This window comes from Phodopus roborovskii, unplaced genomic scaffold, assembly GCF_943737965.1.
Source record: "Phodopus roborovskii unplaced genomic scaffold, PHOROB, whole genome shotgun sequence".
NCBI classification, from domain to species: Eukaryota; Metazoa; Chordata; class Mammalia; order Rodentia; family Cricetidae; genus Phodopus; species Phodopus roborovskii.
The window spans coordinates 52,321,081-52,339,970 of NW_026126511.1; the positions used below are offsets into that span (position 1 = coordinate 52,321,081).

General features: G+C 46.9%; 1 protein-coding gene across 1 annotated transcript in view; it reads right to left on the reverse strand.

Annotated features, from left to right (window-relative positions):
• The window catches only part of Spata13 (spermatogenesis associated 13), a 122,766-nt gene that overhangs the window by 19,481 nt on the left and 84,395 nt on the right, over positions 1–18,890 (reverse strand). The window lies entirely within an intron of this gene.

An 18,890-nucleotide genomic window follows, 5' to 3' on the forward strand; every position in this document is an offset into this window, starting at 1 on the left:
GTGGCAGCTGGTGCCAAGAGCAGCTGGAGTCCAGTGTCCCAGAACCTCTGGAGATATTGCCAACAGGTATTTTGTGAGTCAAGGGAAATGATGTGATTGTGTTAATATCAAAAAATTCACCTTTAAAAAATAATTAATAAAAAAAATGTGAGGGTAAGCGCTTTGTTTGGAACACTGGGTACCCAGATGTTCTTTTGGAACAAAGGGGGTCCTTTTACCGCTGCTGAGTACTTGAGACATCCTGCCTTAGCTTTCCTCTGGTACAGAAGCAGGGGCATCCCATCACCATTTTCTCCAGCAGGAGGTCTGGTGAGTGTGGGGAAGGTGGAACAAATTTCATCTGCCCCCAAGGAGCCAAGACGAGCAGCTGGTGAGCTGGAGCTGAGGGCAGCAAAGGGGGCTCAGTGCTTAACACTCAAGTGAGACACTGGCTCACAAATGGTAATAGGGAGGCTTTCTACTGAGAAAGGCTCCTCAGTAGAGCTGTACCGCCTCAGTGATGATACCGAGACAACCTCTTGACCAAGCAAGAGCGAAGGGTTGCAAAATTTGAAGCCTACATGGTACTTGACTCCACGACCAAAGGCTCCCTTAATCGAAATCTTCACTCCCAAGGATATCCATTACTTACAAACATGGTTGAAAAATAAAATGGAAATTTCCAGAAATAAACAATCTGTCTGCTAGCTTCTGTTTAAGGTGCCACAGAGAGACCCAGGGCTTTGTGCATGCTAGTTAAGTACCCTTGATTCATTCCTATAGTATATGTTTCTTATTACTGTTGTATTTCTTTATTATTGTTGTTCATCTGAACCTTGTGCCTGGAGCACAAACAGGAAAACATAGCATATGGCAGATATGATCTGAGGTTTCATGTGTCCACAGATGTGTCTTCGGTGGCCGGGGTCCTCTGCATAAGGAGCAGAAGGGGAGAATGGGAAGACTGAGGCAGGAGACTCGCAGGGCCACAGAAAACCATGAATGCTCTCTCAGTGTGTGGTTTTTATGACTGGCTTTACTATGTAGTTCAGGCTGGTCTGGAACTCATACTCTCCTTCGTTGGTCAAGGATCAACTGGCTTGCTTCTGAGTCATGAGTCGGGGGTAATAAGTTTGTAGTCCAGGGTCCCCTTACAACACTGCAAATTTCAGAAAGATAATTTTGGCAGAATGGGACAAGGGAAGGACTAAATGGCTCTGCTGCAACAGGAAGGGAAATGGTGAGGCTGGGGGGAGAGGGGGCCACTGCAGAGAAGGGGCAACCACCCTGGGAAAAGGTGGGCAGACCTGGAGTCCATGGGTGATGGAAGTCATGCTCAACTCAAGAGCAAAAGCAGATGAGTTCAACAAGGCTCTAGAAGGACTGGGGAAAGGTGTAAGGATTCAGGCATTATGCTGGCCTGCCCCATCACCTGGCAGAATGCACTCAGGCAGTACCTTGGTCAGCCCAGGAATCCACGGTTGTGTAGTCTGCATGCAGGAGCAGAGGACCCTTTAAAAGAAAGATCCCTGCCCACTTAGGCTCTCTTTCTGATCTCTCTTCCTGCTGTTCTCCTGGGGCAGACAGGACTTTTCCTGTCTCCCACTTCTCTTCTGACCTCTGTATGTCTCTGTCTCTTTACCTCTTTTCTCTTCCCTCCCCCCTCCCCTTTCTAATAAAACTTCTCTCTCAAACTCTGCCTGGCATGCTTGTCCTCCACCTTGGTCACTCTTGCCTACCATGGAATCCAAGGTTCCCCACACACTCAGTCATAACAAAAGGGACATCATAGGAAGAAGCAGTGTGGCACGAAGGAGGCCCCTCTGCTACAGCCATCCCATGAGCCTAGGCAGTTTCTTCCTGCAGCATCTGACCTGGCTGGGCCTGCTCATAGGCCTATGCTTTCTTGCCTTGTTCCTGGAGGCTAGGGTCTCCTGCCACCTGCAAACTCACAACCTTGCTTTAGTGATGCCCCTTTCAGAGCTATCCTGTCAGTCTGGAGACTGTACATCTGTACCCAGCCATACACCAGTGTTGTTGAGATTTGCATGCCAAGTCCATGAATCTTGGACAAGCTGATGGGATGCAGCTGAACTGGAGTTCTGACCCACAGTGGCTGCTTGCTTCCTGCCTGAAGAGTTCAGTCCCTTCTCCCACCCCGAGCCTGTTTCTATCCCAGGTTGCAACTAGGCAAATTCTGGCTACAGTGTGGTGAGCGGCCTTGCAAGTGCCTCGGGGAGTGAGTGAAGGTGTCCCGGAACTTGAACCCAAAGCCAAGATGCACAGGGACACTCTGAGGAGCTCCTATGCTGTCCTGCACCTGGTGTCTTTCTGACTCCCTGGGGGAAGGGCGGGCAACTGGGCACGGGTAGACATCATGTGTACGTGTGTGATGAGAGTCCTCAGCACCTGCAAGTGTCCCCCCCCCCTTCAGGGATGCAGGGCTGGGGGTGGGGGGTTGAGGTCTTGAGGAAGTCAGATCTTAGCAGTCTGAGAAATGCACTTGAGCTCATAGTACAGTGTCTGTTCCTATTCAGTCATAACTTCCATTCCCTTTCTGTGGTCACAGGCCTTGCAGGTGCAGAATGGATGGTTATCTATTACGTGATGTATTGCATGATCCTGGGGTAAATGTGTGGGATGCCGAGGAATGAAGCCTTCAGGAAGCAAGAGTAGTTTTTCTGCGTGCGTAAGTCATCTGTCTCAGGCACCAGAGACAGCACTAAAGATAAAAGCCTTTGTGAACTCAAGGTGGGGGTGGGAGGAAGCATTGCAGTGGAGACAGCAGCCTGTAGTGGGGCCGGGTAGGGCTTGCTCAGATTCATAGAAGGTTCTAACGACCGTGGGTGAGAAACATATAGACAAACAAACCCTTGGTCTGGCAGGGGCCCAGACCTGCAGAATCTTTGGATGTCAGCCAGCAGTGACCTGGCGCTGCCCAACACCACCAGCATTTCTACTTATCACATTGCAGCTGTGGCTGAGACCAGATTTAAAAAGAAAGGAAAACAAAAGGAAAAAAGAAAAAAAAAAAAAAAAAAAAAAAGAAAAAAGAAAAAAGAAAAGAAAGTCATTGGGCCTCTCAGTCAGAGCAAAGCCCTGAAAATGACACTTTCCCCCTCAAAGAAACCACTGAACAATGTTGGCCCAGCAAGAACCCTGCCACCTGATCTGTCTGTTGCTGGGAACATCAATCTTTTCTAAACCCAGAAACTATCATCTATAATCCACACTTTGCAGGCGTCTAATATCAAGGATTCACTGGAAAAAGTGCTAGACTTCACAGGAGACAGGGATGCAAAGTGACAAGGACAAATGACCAAATAATCTCTGACCTGCTGCCATAGATGCTTAAGGATGAAGTGGGTCATGAGACTCCGGCTTCCATTAGCCCAAGTACACTGACTCAGGCTCCTCACCGGCTGACTGCAGGGGGTGTGGCTAGAGGCAGAAGACAAGCAGTGTATAGGGAAAGATGCCTAGCAGGACAAGGACCACACTGACCTCCCTACACCCATCACCACGTGGGTACACAAGTGAATGCTGCAACGCAGGCATGATTATACGTCACTACTTTCCCAGGCTGCTATGCCAGTTTCACTTTCTGGCTAAAGAACCATGGGCAAAGACACTGGATCCCTTTCAAGTTCAGTCCTGCCATCTATTATGAGCAGGTTTTCATGTTTTATATACTCAAAGGCCATTCTTCTTCTCCTGCCTTTCACATCTTACCTGGACTCTGCCTTGCCCTCCAAAGGGGACAAGAACCCAGCCAGCTCCCACCTGTCTCCCAGCACTGGCCTGGGTCACCCTAATAGGCTCACTCAGCTTCCCCTTGCTGGCCTCCCTGCCTTACCACATCCACTGTCTGTTTTAGGCAGCGATTATATCACTCCTAATTCAAACTGACTCTGCACATGAGCCTTGTGGGAGAGTCAAAGCCACGTGCTTCACTATACACCCACACCCTAATCCTGGTTCTGATGGCATCCTGATGCCCCCACCCCCACCAGGACACCCCTCCCCAGACAAGACTTTTGCTTCTTGAACATCCCATTTAAAAACCACATCTTCAAGACTGTCACAAGTTCAAGGCCAATCTGGACTAAGTATGGAAACCCTGCCTCAGTCAATCAACCAATCAATCAATCAAAATAACTAAATACATTCTAAAATGAAACCGGGGGGCTGGTAAGATGGCTCAGTGGTAAAGACACCCCTGCCAGGCCTGAGGACCTGAGTTCTATCCCTAGGACTCACATGGTGGAAACAGAGAACTGACTCCTACTAGTTGTCCCGCCCTCCAGATGCACAACCACAAACAATAAATACAAGGAACACCGTACAGAAGTGCAGATATTCTTTTACTGGGCGCTGTGTCGTGGGACCTCAGTGACCTATGTCTTCTCCCTCCCACTCCAGAGCAGCACTGGCTGCCTCTGTGATGCCTGTTACTGGTAACAAGAGAGAAAACCCGTGTGACAGACAGTAAACATGTGCTGGTACCAAACCTGGCTCCCAGTGAGGCCTAAGGACATCCTGACTCGGTTTGCCTTTCTTCTTTGCCCTCCACAACCTTAATGACAACCATGATTGTGTTCCTCCTAACCCCCAGGGCTCCCAGTTCCCAGTCCCATGGGCAAGGCTTATATGTTTCATTTTTACATGTAAACACCTGTACAGAAGATGCTCCACACTTTCCAAACAAGCTGCATGTTTCCAAGAAGTTATACAACCGAGTAGCGCTGCGCCAGGCCAGGCAAGGATGGACACCAGGTCTCCTTGGCACAAGCGCAGCACCCACCTCAGATCCTGCAGTCGGTCTTTGTTTACACATCTTCCCTCTCACGCCCCAGCCGTGCCCTATGCTGCGTCCACTGTCAACTCAGGATCCTGGTCTCAAGGTTTCACAAAAAGCCCCACAGTGTGGGTTTTGTGTTTTGTTTTTGTTTTTTTCCTGCAGCAGCCAAGGTCTCCTTGGACTGACTTCATTCTACTTCAGGGGTGTGATTACTGCCAGACATTTGCAGTAAATGATGTTCAGCTGAGCTGAACACTGTTAATGGGGAAAGAGCTACTGAAAAACCCCGGTGTGTGCGTATGTTTGCCAACGCCCACGCCCACCTCTGTGGGCGACCCCTTTCCTGGACCCTGTCCCTCTGCAGTCACTTCCTACCAGCTGAAAAGGCTCCCAATCCCTCTGCCACCAATGGGAGTTAGTAAAGATGACTTGTTAGCTTACAGTGACTTTGTGTAAAAATAACTAATATAAATTCTCAAAATGTTCGTCAGAAAAATCAAGAGAAATAAAAAGAAAATTGTTTTGGCTAGATGTTTTGAGACATCTAGCCAAAGGTAGATAGGAACCGCCGCCTCCTATCCACCTTTCTCTCCCATACTGGGAACTCGAGCGCGCGCACACACATACACACATGTGTGTATGTGTATTTGTATATATGTATATATATCACCACCAACGGCTAAATATGTAAATTTTTTCCTTCTTTTCCTTTAACCCCAGCTTAACCCCTTTAAAGCAGAGTTGAGCAGTGTTGTGCTCGGTAGCTATACATGAACTCTTTCATCTTGCAAAACCGAAACCCTATACAAACACTAACTTCCTTTCCTCCTTCTCTCTCCTGCCCACTCCTTGACAACCACCTATTTCCTGCCTCTGTGATTCTACTTCAGATAGTTTGTGTCCAGAACCACGTAGCATGAGCCTTGCTGTGACAAGTGTTTCACTCAGCATAACACACTCACGGTCTGTTCGTGTGGCCCCAGTCGGAATTCCCTTCTGTTCTAAGACTGTGTGAGCCTCCCTTTCTGTTTTGCTTGCCTGCTTCCATGTGGATGGGCACACTACAAGAGCTTGTAGCTCTTGGCTACTGTGAACAATGGCTGCCGTCTGCATGAGTGCGCTCAGCATTGCTTTGAAGACCTGCTTTCAGTTCTTTAGGTTCTGAACTCAATCAGGATAGTGCTGGCATTGCTCATTCTGCTGTAAGATTTTTGTGAGCTTCCATATTGTTTTCCAGGATGGCTACATCAGTTTATGTCCCCACCACCAACTCACAAGGGCACAGCTATCTATCGCATTTCTTTTGTTGAAAAATGGAAAAAATACTTTTCCTTCTTGAGACATTCTTTTATTATTATTATTATTAAAATATAGTTACATCACTCCCCACTCACTCTAGTCCTTCCTAGGCACCCCAACTCCCCTCAAATTCATGGCCTTTTTCTTTAACAATTAGTACACACACACACACACAACACACACATATATAATTTAAAAGTACATATATATATACACACACAGACAAATAAATATATAAATACAACTAATTCTCAGTAAAATAATCCTGTGCACATGGAAAAAAGACGGCTCAAAATCAAAGACACTTTAAGATCCCCAGACTCTCAGTTCTCATCCACCACAAGAGAGGGCAAGTGCTATTTCTAAGTGCTTACTAACTAAAACTTTAGCCTAATTCTGGAGAGACTCCCTTTATCTTTATTTTTTCAATTTTTTTGCACGACTGGGGATTGAACTCAGGGTATTGGGCATCCTAACTAAGAATCCCTGATCTTTTAACAGATCTCTGTGTGTGAGACAATTTTGGAAGAACACTTGTCAAGTCCACCTGTCCTAGATACAGAATAGAGTGTGTTGGACCACCATGGAAGGTTGTTTTCCTGGAGTACCATTTATATGTTCAATTGCCCTGTCCCTTACACAGTGGCCTCTTGTAGTTTGTTTGGGAAGATGTCTTCTAACTTCCAAGTCTGTTACCTAGGGAACAATTCTCTAGTGGAACAGGTGCATCAGGCTGTGTGCTACCTACAGAGACTGGGTCAATGTCTAGGCTCACAAGGCACTGGTCACAGGACTGTTAAGGAAGGACAATGAGAAGGGGTGTCGGTTTCTTAAAAGCCAACAAAGAGCTGGGTAGTGGTGGTACACACCTTTAATCCCAGCACACGGGAGACAGAGGGAGGTGGATCTCTGCGATTTTGAGGCCAGCCTAGTCTACAAAGTTCTGGGACAGGTTCCAAAGCTACACAGAGAAACCATGTCTTGAAAAACAAACAAACAAACAAACAAACAAAAAACCAACAAGGAACAGCAGCTATGTTCCTCATGAGATCAGCAGACCACCTTGCTAAACTCCAAATATGATCTGACAGATGGTCTGGTTCTAACAGGGCCTTTTGACAAGAAATGACAGCGCAGCTTTAACACCAGAGCCATGTTTTGTGCCCCCTTTCTGGCTGTACTCTGGAGAACAAACCCATCCACAGTGCCTGACATGGCTTTCTTCTCGGGACAAACAAGTCTCTTTCTCGATTGCTTATTGTTGCACACAGTGGCAGGGTTTAAAAGGACTGGACTGCCTAGTCCCCAGGGCTTGGTCTGGGTCCCAGTGAGGCCACCTTGGGAAAGCCACGATCTTTGAGCCTTTGCTTTCTCATGTGTAACTGAGAAAAACACCCTGATGCACACAGCCTGAGGTGGGTGTGGAGGTGAGAAGTACCCAGCCTTTCAGCTAGTCTTCAAGGCTGGGCCTGGAGATGGCACAGGCCGTCACCCACAGACTTGCTAATTAATGCACAGTGCCCTTTCCCAGCCAGCCAGCTCTGGTGGGGATTTCCCCAAGGCTTTGTTTGGGGGGAAATTCCCGAACTTAGAATAGTCTGTTAAAAACATACGTTGCAGAAAACCTCCTGCTGCTCACTCCACTTCCTCCAGGCTGAGATAAGCTATTCCAGCTTCCCCCCTCAAAAGCGGAAATGGCCTCACAGGCAGACAGCTGTGGTTATAGCTCAAGTGATGGGCCCAGCCCCTTCTCCCAGACAGCCACAGCCACGCTCAGGCCACCTCCATAGCCACAGAGGGAACCAACAATGCCCACAGAGCTGCAGGCAGGCATACCTGATCCACTCTTCCTCAGGGCCCTACAAACCAGAGGGCATGGCTCCCTGCCACATGCTTAGAGAAGAGGGAATCCCACCTTATTCTCTGGCCATCTGGGCCAGAACTGAGGTGGGAGGTGAGAATTTTGTTTTCAAAAGCCCCTCAAATGGCTTTGATGCCTGCCAAAATGGAGAGGCGATGGGCCGGGCCAGTGGTGGCACATGCCTTTAATCTCAGCACTGGGGAGGCAGAGGCAGGCAGATCTCTGTGAGTTCAAGACCAGCCTGATCTACAAGAGTTAGTTCCAGGACAGGCTCCAAAGCCACAGAGAAACCTGATCTTGATAAAAACAAAACAAAACAACAACAACAACAAAAAAGTGGAGAGGCGGTGGGCATTCAGGTGAACCTCACACCACAGCACACCCGTGTGTGCCTGTGGCCTGCCCCCACCACACCACAGGCTGCCCAGCAATGGAAAGTGCCGCTGCTGTGGAACGCTCTGATGGGAGAAACTGGTTTGCTCCTTCCCTCCCCAAACAACTCAGAGTTCTGAATCATTTTCTAAAGCCCAACTGTCTCTTCTTAGTGGAGGGTTCCCCATATGTCTCCCTCTAATCTGTGCTTTGATCCCGAGAACAGCCACCTCTTACCTGTTCCAGGAGCACATCTGGCTCACCTCTTTCCAAATACCTCCCACACGTACACAACTGCCTTTGGTACCATTACCACTGTTCTTCTATTTCAGTTAGGTATGTCCATGACTGTCCCATGGACCTTAAGGACAGGAACTCATTTGTGAGCCACTGCTGCAGGATGAACCAAATAAAGCATGGACAGCTTTCACACTCAAATATAAACTATTGCTCTCATGTCCTGCTGCCTTGAAAGCCATTCTTCAAAAATAGTTCTCTTTGCATCTCTGGAACAGGCATACCAACAATAAGATCCAAACAGACAATAGAAACAGACGCTGTCACCCTTGCTGATAACCTCTCATAAGGACTAAGAATCTTCCAGAAACAGTTCTCCCCATTCAGCTCTCGTCAGCACACTGCATGTTTCTGGCTGTCCAGAGCCGATAGGAGGAGGTCACATCACAACTGAGCCTAACCATACCAAATTCTAGAAGTGGATTCATTTTTCTGTAGATGACTTGTCAAGTCTTCAATTTCATCAAGTAATTTACCAATGAATATTCTCTACGCCACCGTGGTCAGCTTGCCTGGAGTTCTGCCATCCAAACTCTGGATCACTGTGCTCATCTGTAAAGTGATGGGATAGGATGGGATGGCATGGCATGGGCAGCTGACAGCCCAGGGTACCCCTCTCTGTGCCATTAGCCAAGAGGAAGTTGGCATCTCCGTGCCCTGTAACAAGTCTCAGCTTTATCTACGACATGCCCTGGAGCGTCTGCTGTATCCTCAGCCAGCTATGCCACCTCTGTAAGTCCCTGGTCTGATGGTGGCTGTACACATCCATCCTTACTGACTGACACCTGAGGGGTTATCCCTCCCGGATTCCCAAGTCCAACTGCTACCTTGCTGGTTGGAGAAATCTATCAGGGAAGCCAGATTGTATCTAACATGGTATTCAACACCTAACAAATGTCCTGAATTACTATCAGCACCACTCACTTGTCTAGGAGGAGGCCATAGCTCAAGATCAACTAGCTGTGTTGGTATGCCACGCCTATTATCCCAGCCCTCAGGATGGTTAGGCAGGAGAATCCTGAGTTTAGGAACAGGCTGGGTGGACTAAGAGATCCCACCTTAACTAAGAGACACCACCTTAAAAGACCAAAAACAAAGAAAAACAAACAAACAAAAAACTGGAAATAAAAAACGGGGGCCACACCAAATGGAAGGAGCATCCACCAGCCGACCCTAGGGTTCACTCCCCTCTCAGAGTGCTCTGTGCAGCAACCCACCAATGGGGGCTCCAGTTATTTTGGATACTTATTATTCCTGGGGAATTACACTACTTTAGATGATTTTACTGTGCTCATGCACAGCATGCCAAGACTTTGAGACAGTTCTTGAGTGAAGTCACAGAGTAGGGAAGTAAAGCAGGCTGGCTGCCGGGCTGCCCCTCCACACTGGCACAGCAGAGGAGTTGGGGGCTGACCTTCTACAGCTCAGCTGGTCACAGGGGCTGAGTACCCATCCATTGATTCCCCAAGCACAAGCCTCCATGGAAGATTCTGTAGTACTCTGTATCTCCTCCTGACTGCAGGAAGGTAAGAGCCTCATCCGTCTTAGTCTCCCAGTCCCTCTATCCTGGCTTTAGTCTGCTGTGCCGTGCCTGATGACAATGTGATTGAGCCTGTCACTCACACTAGGCTTGTGGGATAATCTGCCAGAGACAGATGCTGTAACCACAGCCCTGTCCTATCTCGGCTGCAGGGAAGAAAGCTGTAACAGGGAAGAAAGCACTAACTACAAACAGCCTCACTGCTGGCGGGACCTGCCTTTAAGCTGTCAACTACAGTTCCCATTCATCTCAGCACACGTTTCTGGCATCTATTTATGGCAAGACCAAAGACAAGCTCTGTTTTTTTCGAGTATCCCACTTCAGTGGGGGGAGAAGCCTTCCTGTGATCCCCCCCCATTTCCTCAGGAATTACAATTTACAACTTCCTAGAATAACATTTCTTTCACATTTAGCCCAGCTACTGATAAAAGAAATATTAGCAAGTAAGGGTAAGAAGAGCATAATGCCCAAACTGAACCAGGGCAGACTACTTTCAAAACTGCACCTCTAAAGCCAATCCTGGGCTTTAGGCCTTACCCCTCCCCCACAGTGCAGGAGGGGGCAGTTACACATCTCTACACACAGGCATCCCCTTTCAAAAGAGAGAAATTTCATGAAACATAAACAAAACCTATTAACAACCGCCTAGCAAACACCAGATCCCACCACTTGCAAAAGGTGGTCCACACTTGACTCTGACAGACTTCATGGTTCATTCTTACTCTATCATAGGCAAGATCAATTCTCTCCTGGGAGGAATGAGATTTCCCCTTTCCTTCCAGGTACACTCACACCAGATTAGAGAGGAGGGGGAGAGGAAGAGTGTGAGCTGCAGTTCAGAGAGTGGAGTCAACAACACTGAGAACTGCACACATACCCATGTGAAGGCTCTCCAGACTCCAAAATCTTGCAATTTCTCCTCTGGCTACCATCCTTCTGTCTGAACACGCACAGCAGGTTGAGGGTGTGACCCAGGAAGCTGGTCCTCAGCTCATTGTGGAGGGTGGCGGGTCAGGCTGGCAGCTGCGGGAACTCTTCAGCGCTGTGTGTTCTGGCCAGCGCTGCCCAGAAACTAACAGCCTGCTACCAGTGACTCAGGCATAGTGCTCCAGCGACATCACCACGCGCTGACTTTTGGGAGGAAATTCTAAACGGAGCGGAGCGGAGTGAGCGGCTGCCTTCAGCTATCGGAAAGCTTTTAACTCCAACCCCCCGGGGCTGCTCTAGCCTGGCAGAGCACTGTCCCAAAGCTGTTTGTTTCAGAGAGAAAAGCCCAGAGGTCACTGGGTTTGAAAATGGAGTTAGGATTTCACAGCATGGAATGCCAAAAATTTGAGTTATGATGCCACATAATACTAACTGTAATTTATGGAATCACTAAAGAAAGGGCTTTTGTTTAAAAGATATATGTGCAAAAAATGCAAACAGACAAAAAGATGAGGCACGTAATTAAGTATGTGCATGCTTTACTCTCCACAAGCAATACTTACATCTTATAAAATATGGGCTTTGTTCTAAAGGAGGTTCCATTAAATAACAGTGTGAGTTATTTTTAATTCTGCCATGCTTTTCTGTATTTCCCAAATATTGGGAAATTAGCAGGTTGGTCTTTTACATTTCAACATGGCTGTCAACAGTGTGCTTCCTTCATTTCTTCTGGGCAGGAAGTCACTGACAAACTTTATGAACAATGATGTGGATACATGTAAAACAGGGGTGGCATGACCATCCACACCATATGGGTTAAAAAGTCTTGATAAAGGCAATTGGTTCAAAACTGAAGCAGGGGCACACCTCACTAGACTAGAGCAGGGTTCCTCCACCTGGCTTCTGCTTCCTTCCTCACATGCCGAGGAAGGGCATTGGGGCACGCATGATCCTCTATGGCTGTTTGAAAGATTTTGTCAAGTGCCTGGAGCAGCTGGGAACTGTACTGGGAACTCATAGGGTTAGCTGTCCTGAGCCACTGTAGCTTGTAGCTACCTGGGGACCCCAGTAACATCTAATTTCCTGGGAAACCATAGCATCAAGGTAGGTCAGGTGGTCCATGTCTATAAACCCTGCACCCTGGAGAACAGCAAGTTCAGGCTAGTCTGCCATACATACATGGTAGTGAGAGCTTGCCTCAAAACAAATCAATTCAACAGAGTACCAAAGCTTAGAGTACAGCACAATACCCAGTGGGACTTACCAATGTAAGGCTATGGGTTTAATCACCAGCAACACACACACACACACACACACACACACACACACACACACACACACACACACACACAGAGAGAGAGAGAGAGAGAGAGAGAGAGAGAGAGAGAGAGAGAGAGAGAGAGAAACAGAGACAGAGAATGTGGTAGCTCACACCTGTACTTGGTAGGCTGAGGCAAGACTAATGTGAATTCTAGGCCAGCCTGTGCTACAGATCAAAACACTGTCTCTAAATTTTGTTTTATTAAAAACTAGACAAGGGGTTGAAGACATGGTTCAGTGGTCAAGAGAACTGGCTGCTTCCCCTAGTAACCAGGCATAATTCCCAGTACCTACATGGTGGCTCACAACCACCTTTAACTCCAGGTCCAGGGCATCTGATGTCCTTTTGGCTTCCATAGGTACCAAGGACACATGTGGTCAACATACGTATGTGCAAGCAGAATACCCATACACATTAAAACAAAACAAAATAAACAGCCTAAAATAAGGTAAAAACAGACACAAACCAAGTCAGCTTCAAATCTTCCTTTTAAAAGATGAGTTAGAATGGGAAGGAGTACAGCTCGATGATGGAGAGCTTGCTTAGCATGCATAAAGCCTGGGGTTTGGAAGCAAGCTTCAGAGAAACCAATGAAGAGAGCCAGTCTCAAAAATACAGGGAAGAGAATTCAAGGAAGATACCCACCATTGGTCTCTGGCCTCCATACATGCACACACACACATGCTCAGGTGTGTGCACACACTACACGTGCTGAGAGGAAAAGCATCACAGAAAGAACTGGTTCGACCTCTGGGCTTTTAAAAAATGTCCAGGGATTACAGTCTACATTTGCCAATGCTCCAACAAAACCTTAAGCACAGTGAAAATCAAAGTCTTGTCCTTCCACATAAAGCTATTCCTTTGGATAACTACTACGGCAGGCCACACAGAAGACCCCAAGTCGGGAAATAACCCATAGAAATGGAGTCACAAAACACGTATTGATAGCACATACTTAAAAATCAGGAGAAAGTAAGGCAGGCATGGTGGCACAGGCTTTGGGGCAGTCTGAATGAGAAATGTCCACCACAGGCTTGGCCATTTAACACTTGGTCACCAGCTGGCGGTACTGTTTCCGGAGGTTTAGGTGGTACAGGCCTGGTTAAAGGAAGTGTGTCTCCAGGCGCAGGCTCTGAGAGTATCAACTCTGCTCTCTCTGCTCGGTGTTTGTGTTTGAAGACGTGGTATCTGTCTCGGCTTCTTAGCCCTACTGACATGCCTTGTCCTTGTCACCAAGCCTCCCCACCATGAAGGACTCTTCACCCTCTGATGCAGTAAGCCAAAATAAGCTCCTTTCTCAGTTGTCTTGTTCGTGTTACTGTCTTATCACAGTAACAGAAAGTAACGCATAAAGGAACTGGTGCCAGAAAGTGCTGGGCTGGTGCTGTGAAAAAGCAGACCATGTTATTTTCTGGAAGAATATGGAGGAGTTTTGGAGTGAAAAAGTGGTTAAAAGCAATGCTAGCAGGCAGGCTGTTGAGCAGAGGTCTGTAAGATAGTGGTCCTGAGGGCACTGTGGAGGATGGAGGCCTGGTTCAAGAGGTTTCAGGGGGGAAAATGCTAGCAACTGGAAGAGGTTATTCATATAATAAAGAATCTGGCTGTAGACACGCCTTTAATCCCAGCACTCAGAGAGGCAGAGGCAGGTAGATCTCTGAGTTCAAGGTCAGCCTGGTCTACAGAGTGAGTTCCAAGACAGCCAGCTCCCCCCCATACAAACACACACACACACACACACACACACACACACACACACACACAGAGAGAGAGAGAGAGAGAGAGAGAGAGAGTTTGGCTGTTTTACCCTGTGATCTGAGAAATTTCTTGGGGCTAAATTAAAAAGTAATGGACTAATTTCTCTGGTGAAGGACATATCAAGACTGCATGATATCGAGTCCACGGGATACACACACACACACACACAAATACGTGTGTGTGTGTGTGTGTGTGTGTGTGTGTGTGTGTGTGTGTGTATGTGTGTGTGCTGACTGCTTATGGAGGTCCACAGTGAAAAACAGCATGTACAGTAGAATATGGTCTGGAGAGACAAAGAGCACTTTGGCTTAGCCAATGCAAAACTGGAAGAAAAACTCATGAGATTAGCATCTTGAAAAAGCCTAGGGCTCCTCACTGGTAGGAGAGAAAGGTGCCCTCAGAGCAAGACTACACCCAACTAAACTTCCCAATGAAGAGAACCTAAGGCATTATCTGCTCCTAGAAAGCAAAAGCAGAAAAACACTGCTGCTGAGGTTCAAGTCCAGCAGGATCGGTTCTAAACGAGCAGCCAAACTTGGCAGCGTTGTCCACGTGGTGTTGGTTTTAGAGGTTCAAGAGTGAAGGGAATTGACTGTCCAGTTTCAGAGAAACACTGAAGACAGGCCTCAGCATGAAGGCCCAGAGAGGGCAGGAAGCTGTGAGAGGCTATTGTCTGAAACTGTGAAAATAAAGCCTGGGAGACTCCCTATGTTGGAGATGCCAGAATTGCAAGACATGTGCGGGGGAGAGCTGCTCATGGGAGTGAAACTAGCCAGAGACAGGAGAGAGAGAATAGGCAGCAGAGCTGGAGGGGTGGAGCCATCTAAACCCTTTGACACTGGACTCGGAGCTACAGGATTTGGTATTTCAGTCTTGCTATGGTCCAGTCTTTGTCCACTGTCCCCATTCCTCAGTTTTGGAATCGTAATGTGTATTCTGTGGCATTCATTATATGTTGAAGTATGTAATTTGCTTTTTTGATCTTACTGGAGTGTATATTTAAAAGATGGCTTCAGTCTCCAAAGAGACTGGACTTTGAAAAGCAATGAGATTCTGAAAGACTATGGGGAGTTTGAAGTTGGACTAAATGCATTTTGCATTTTATGATCATGGGGGCGAGGCAGTGGAATTCGGTGGTTAGAGAGAACTGTCTCCCGTGTGAACACTTGGATCCCAGTTGGCAGTGCTTAGGGATCCAAGTGTTAGCGTGGTGCAACCCTCCTGGATTAAAGATGTCACTGGCTAGAGGGCTCTGAGAGTATATATTCTCACCCAATTCTAGTTCACTCTCTCTGCTTCGTGTTTGTGTTTGAAGATGTGGTCTCTGGGGCTTCCGGCTTCTGCCTCCACGCCTGCCACCATGCCTACCTCTCATTATGGATTCTTATCCCTCTGGAACCGTTAGGCCCAATAAACTCATCTTTCTGTAAGTTGCCTTTATTACAAAACAGAACAGTACCTGATACAATCCTTTGATCCCAATAGTCAGGACGCAGAGGCAAGAGGGCAAGGCCAACCAGGTCAACCTAACAGGGCCCTATCTCAAAATAAGAAAGCTGAAAGGGCTGGGAACCCAGTGCTCTCTGAAGAGAAATGGTGCCGCTCTGTACCTGCTAAGCCAGTGCACTTTGTCATGGTCATGTGCACTTGAACACATCATGACACAGGAAGTTTGTTCTGCATGACTTCAATGAAAGCTCCCACCCTTCCCCTCCCTTTCATATTCCACTTGCTTTCAGACTTGCTCCCAGACTCTCTCCACAGACACCAGCTAGAACTCAGACTGATGTAGAAACAAACACAGAACTGTTTTTAAAAGATGTTGTCTTAGATGGAGAGGCAGTTCAGCAGTCTATCAAGCCTGAGTTTGATTTTCAGGACTCATACAGTGAGAGAAAACTCTATAGGCTGCCCACCGCCTTCCATGTACACTGTGGCATGTGCGTGGATATATGTATGGGCACACACAAATGAATAAATGCAATTTTTAAAATCAGGAAGGGTGGCAAGATAGTTTAGCAGATCAGAATGCTTGCTGCCAAGCCAGACCGCCTGAGTTCCATCCCTGGAACCCACATGATGGAGGAAGAGGAAGGACTCCTCCAAGTTGTCCTTTGACCTCCATACACCTGCTGTGGGTTCTCTGCTTTCTGAAACTTGGGAATTAGACACAGGGATTTCTGAGGTTTTCCTTTCTGATTCTATTTTGGAATCAAAAGAAACACAAGTCATAAAACAGAGATTGCATTAAATGCTAGAAGATGGAAAGCTATGAGAATTCAGGAAAGTGTTAAATGCCAGGGTAAATGTGGTGGTACATGCTACTAATCACCACTGGGGAGGCTGAAGCAGGAGGATTAGGAGTTCAAGGCCTGTTTGGGCTACATACAGAGCAAGACCCTGTACCTTAAAAAAACAATAATAATGAAAAAATTCTCTATCGTGTTTTTCAGAGACAGAGACAGAACACTCTGTTCCTGTTTAAACCCCTTGATTATAGGCAATGATAAGCCACGAAATACCAGCTACAGAGTGGCTATTGGAGCTCAAGTAATCTCGGCCTGGAGGCAGCAAGCTTCAGGCAGTTAGGGCCTGTTCCTAATCCTTTCTTTGAAAAGGATCACAATTTCTGGATTCCTCGGCCTCTGTGGAATCCACACTATCTCACAGCAGGACTGGAGACAGTATTCTACTATCCAGGCTTAGCAGCCAGCAAAACACTAACAGCAAGGACATGCCTACAGATAAGTAAATGGATTTATCCTGTTTTACAAACAAGTACAGCCAATACCATAATCTCCTGGTATGCAGTATATCAAAGGCAGAGAGAGAGAGAGAGAGAGAGAGAGAGAGAGAGAGAGAGAGAGAGAGAGAGAGAGAGATGATGGGACAGGACATATGACCTCTACATCTGACAAAACTGGGGTCACTGCAGCCTTGATCACCTTTCCTTACAGTTCAGTTACTGTCACCCTCGTTAGGTGCTAAGCAACTGAGACGGAATCTCACGTTTCCTTTTGTATCCCCCTTGAGACAGGGTTTCACTCCTTAGCCTGGGCTAGCTTTTAATTTGGGGCAGTTGTCCTGTCTGTGTTCCAAGGTTGGGATTACAGTTGTGAACCACCATGTCCAGATCCAATTTTTCTTTCAAAAAAAGTTTGAAAAACAGTATGAATGTAGGAGTAGCTGGGCATAGCAAGGCATGCTGTAATCCCAGCAGGGCATGGGGGGCATGGGGGGCATGGGGGGCATGGGGGGCATGGGGGAAAGAACAGGGGGGCAACTTCAAGGCCACCCTGGGCTACACACACAGTGTGACTTAGTCTCAAAATAGGCTACAAGGCCTGACTACCTGAGTTTGATCCCTGGGACCCATGTGGCAGGAGGAGAGATCCAACCCCCGAAAATTCTCCTCTTACCTCCACACAAATGCTGCATCACTCGAGTGAATACTCTCTATAAGAAAATACAACTTAAAAAAAAAAAAAAAAAAGCAGATAAGCAGATATACCCAATAATAATGGTAATGAAGGCCAAACTAAAAGGATTTTGGGGGATGGGGAAGTGGAGCCATGCTAGGCAAGCATTTTCCAGCCCAGGTTGGTCTCAGACTTGCAATCTCTGGCATACCGAGACTGCAAACATACACCCCAATACCCTGCCAAAAGCTGTACTTGAAGGAGCCACACTTACCTGCCCACACTCCTGAGGACTGGACACTGCCTTTCTTTTTGCCCTTCGTCCTAATAAAACGCTGAGTGGAGTCTCAGAGTAATAAATTTTTAGGTATTCATGGGCAATTATGTGGTGACTCAAGTTTTGGATCATAAGAATCAATGGGACGATTCAATAAAGGTCTCCTCCCTAACATCCTGAGTGTATATATTTTAAATTAGCTTAAGCTGTATCTGGGTGTCCTGGACAAAACTCTAAGCCACTCTGTAGATAGGGTGGCTTATCCAGAACGGGCCACTGGCAGGTCTGGCCAAATAAGTGACTGAAGAGGCCACTGCTCACGTCCTGTGAGATGCCCCCTCATTTATCACAATAGTTACTCACACTGTGCCAGGCCAGCGTTCCAGCTCTGAGTCAGAGATTATCAACTCAATTCTGCATTTACTGATGATTTTAAGACCCTGAGATAAGTAACTTGCCCCTGATCAGCAGGACTCAATGGGGGAATGGGATCCTGTGCACGCCTCCTCTCTTCTAGATTGCATTAATTTATTCTGCTAATTGTACCCAACTAAAACAGAAACATGCCACCTGTTTTAAAGCAAACTATCTATATGTGAGTCCACCAATTCCAAAATATTAGAAATAGAATTTTGAAACATACACCACATATTTTGCAAAGAAATATGCTGCTATAGCTTCTCTTATTTCAATTCATCTAACTGAAAAAAATCAAATAAAATATGACACAAACAGCAAGCACCTATGAATAAATTTCCTCACTTTTAGAGAAAGACGGGGAGCGGAGTTAATATCCAGAGTATATTACTTTCTTCCCCCCCACCCCCCAGAGTTTTTCTATGTATCTCTGGCTGTCCTGGAACTCAATCTGTAGACCAGGCTGACCTTGAACTCAGAGAGCTGAGCAAAAATTTTGAGCAGATGCCTCCCAAATGGCTAATAAATCTAAGAACATCTTACAGAAATACAGACCAGGAAGATGAAGTCTCATGACATCATAACCCTAAATCAAGGAATGTCCTTCACTATTTTGTGGTGCTGG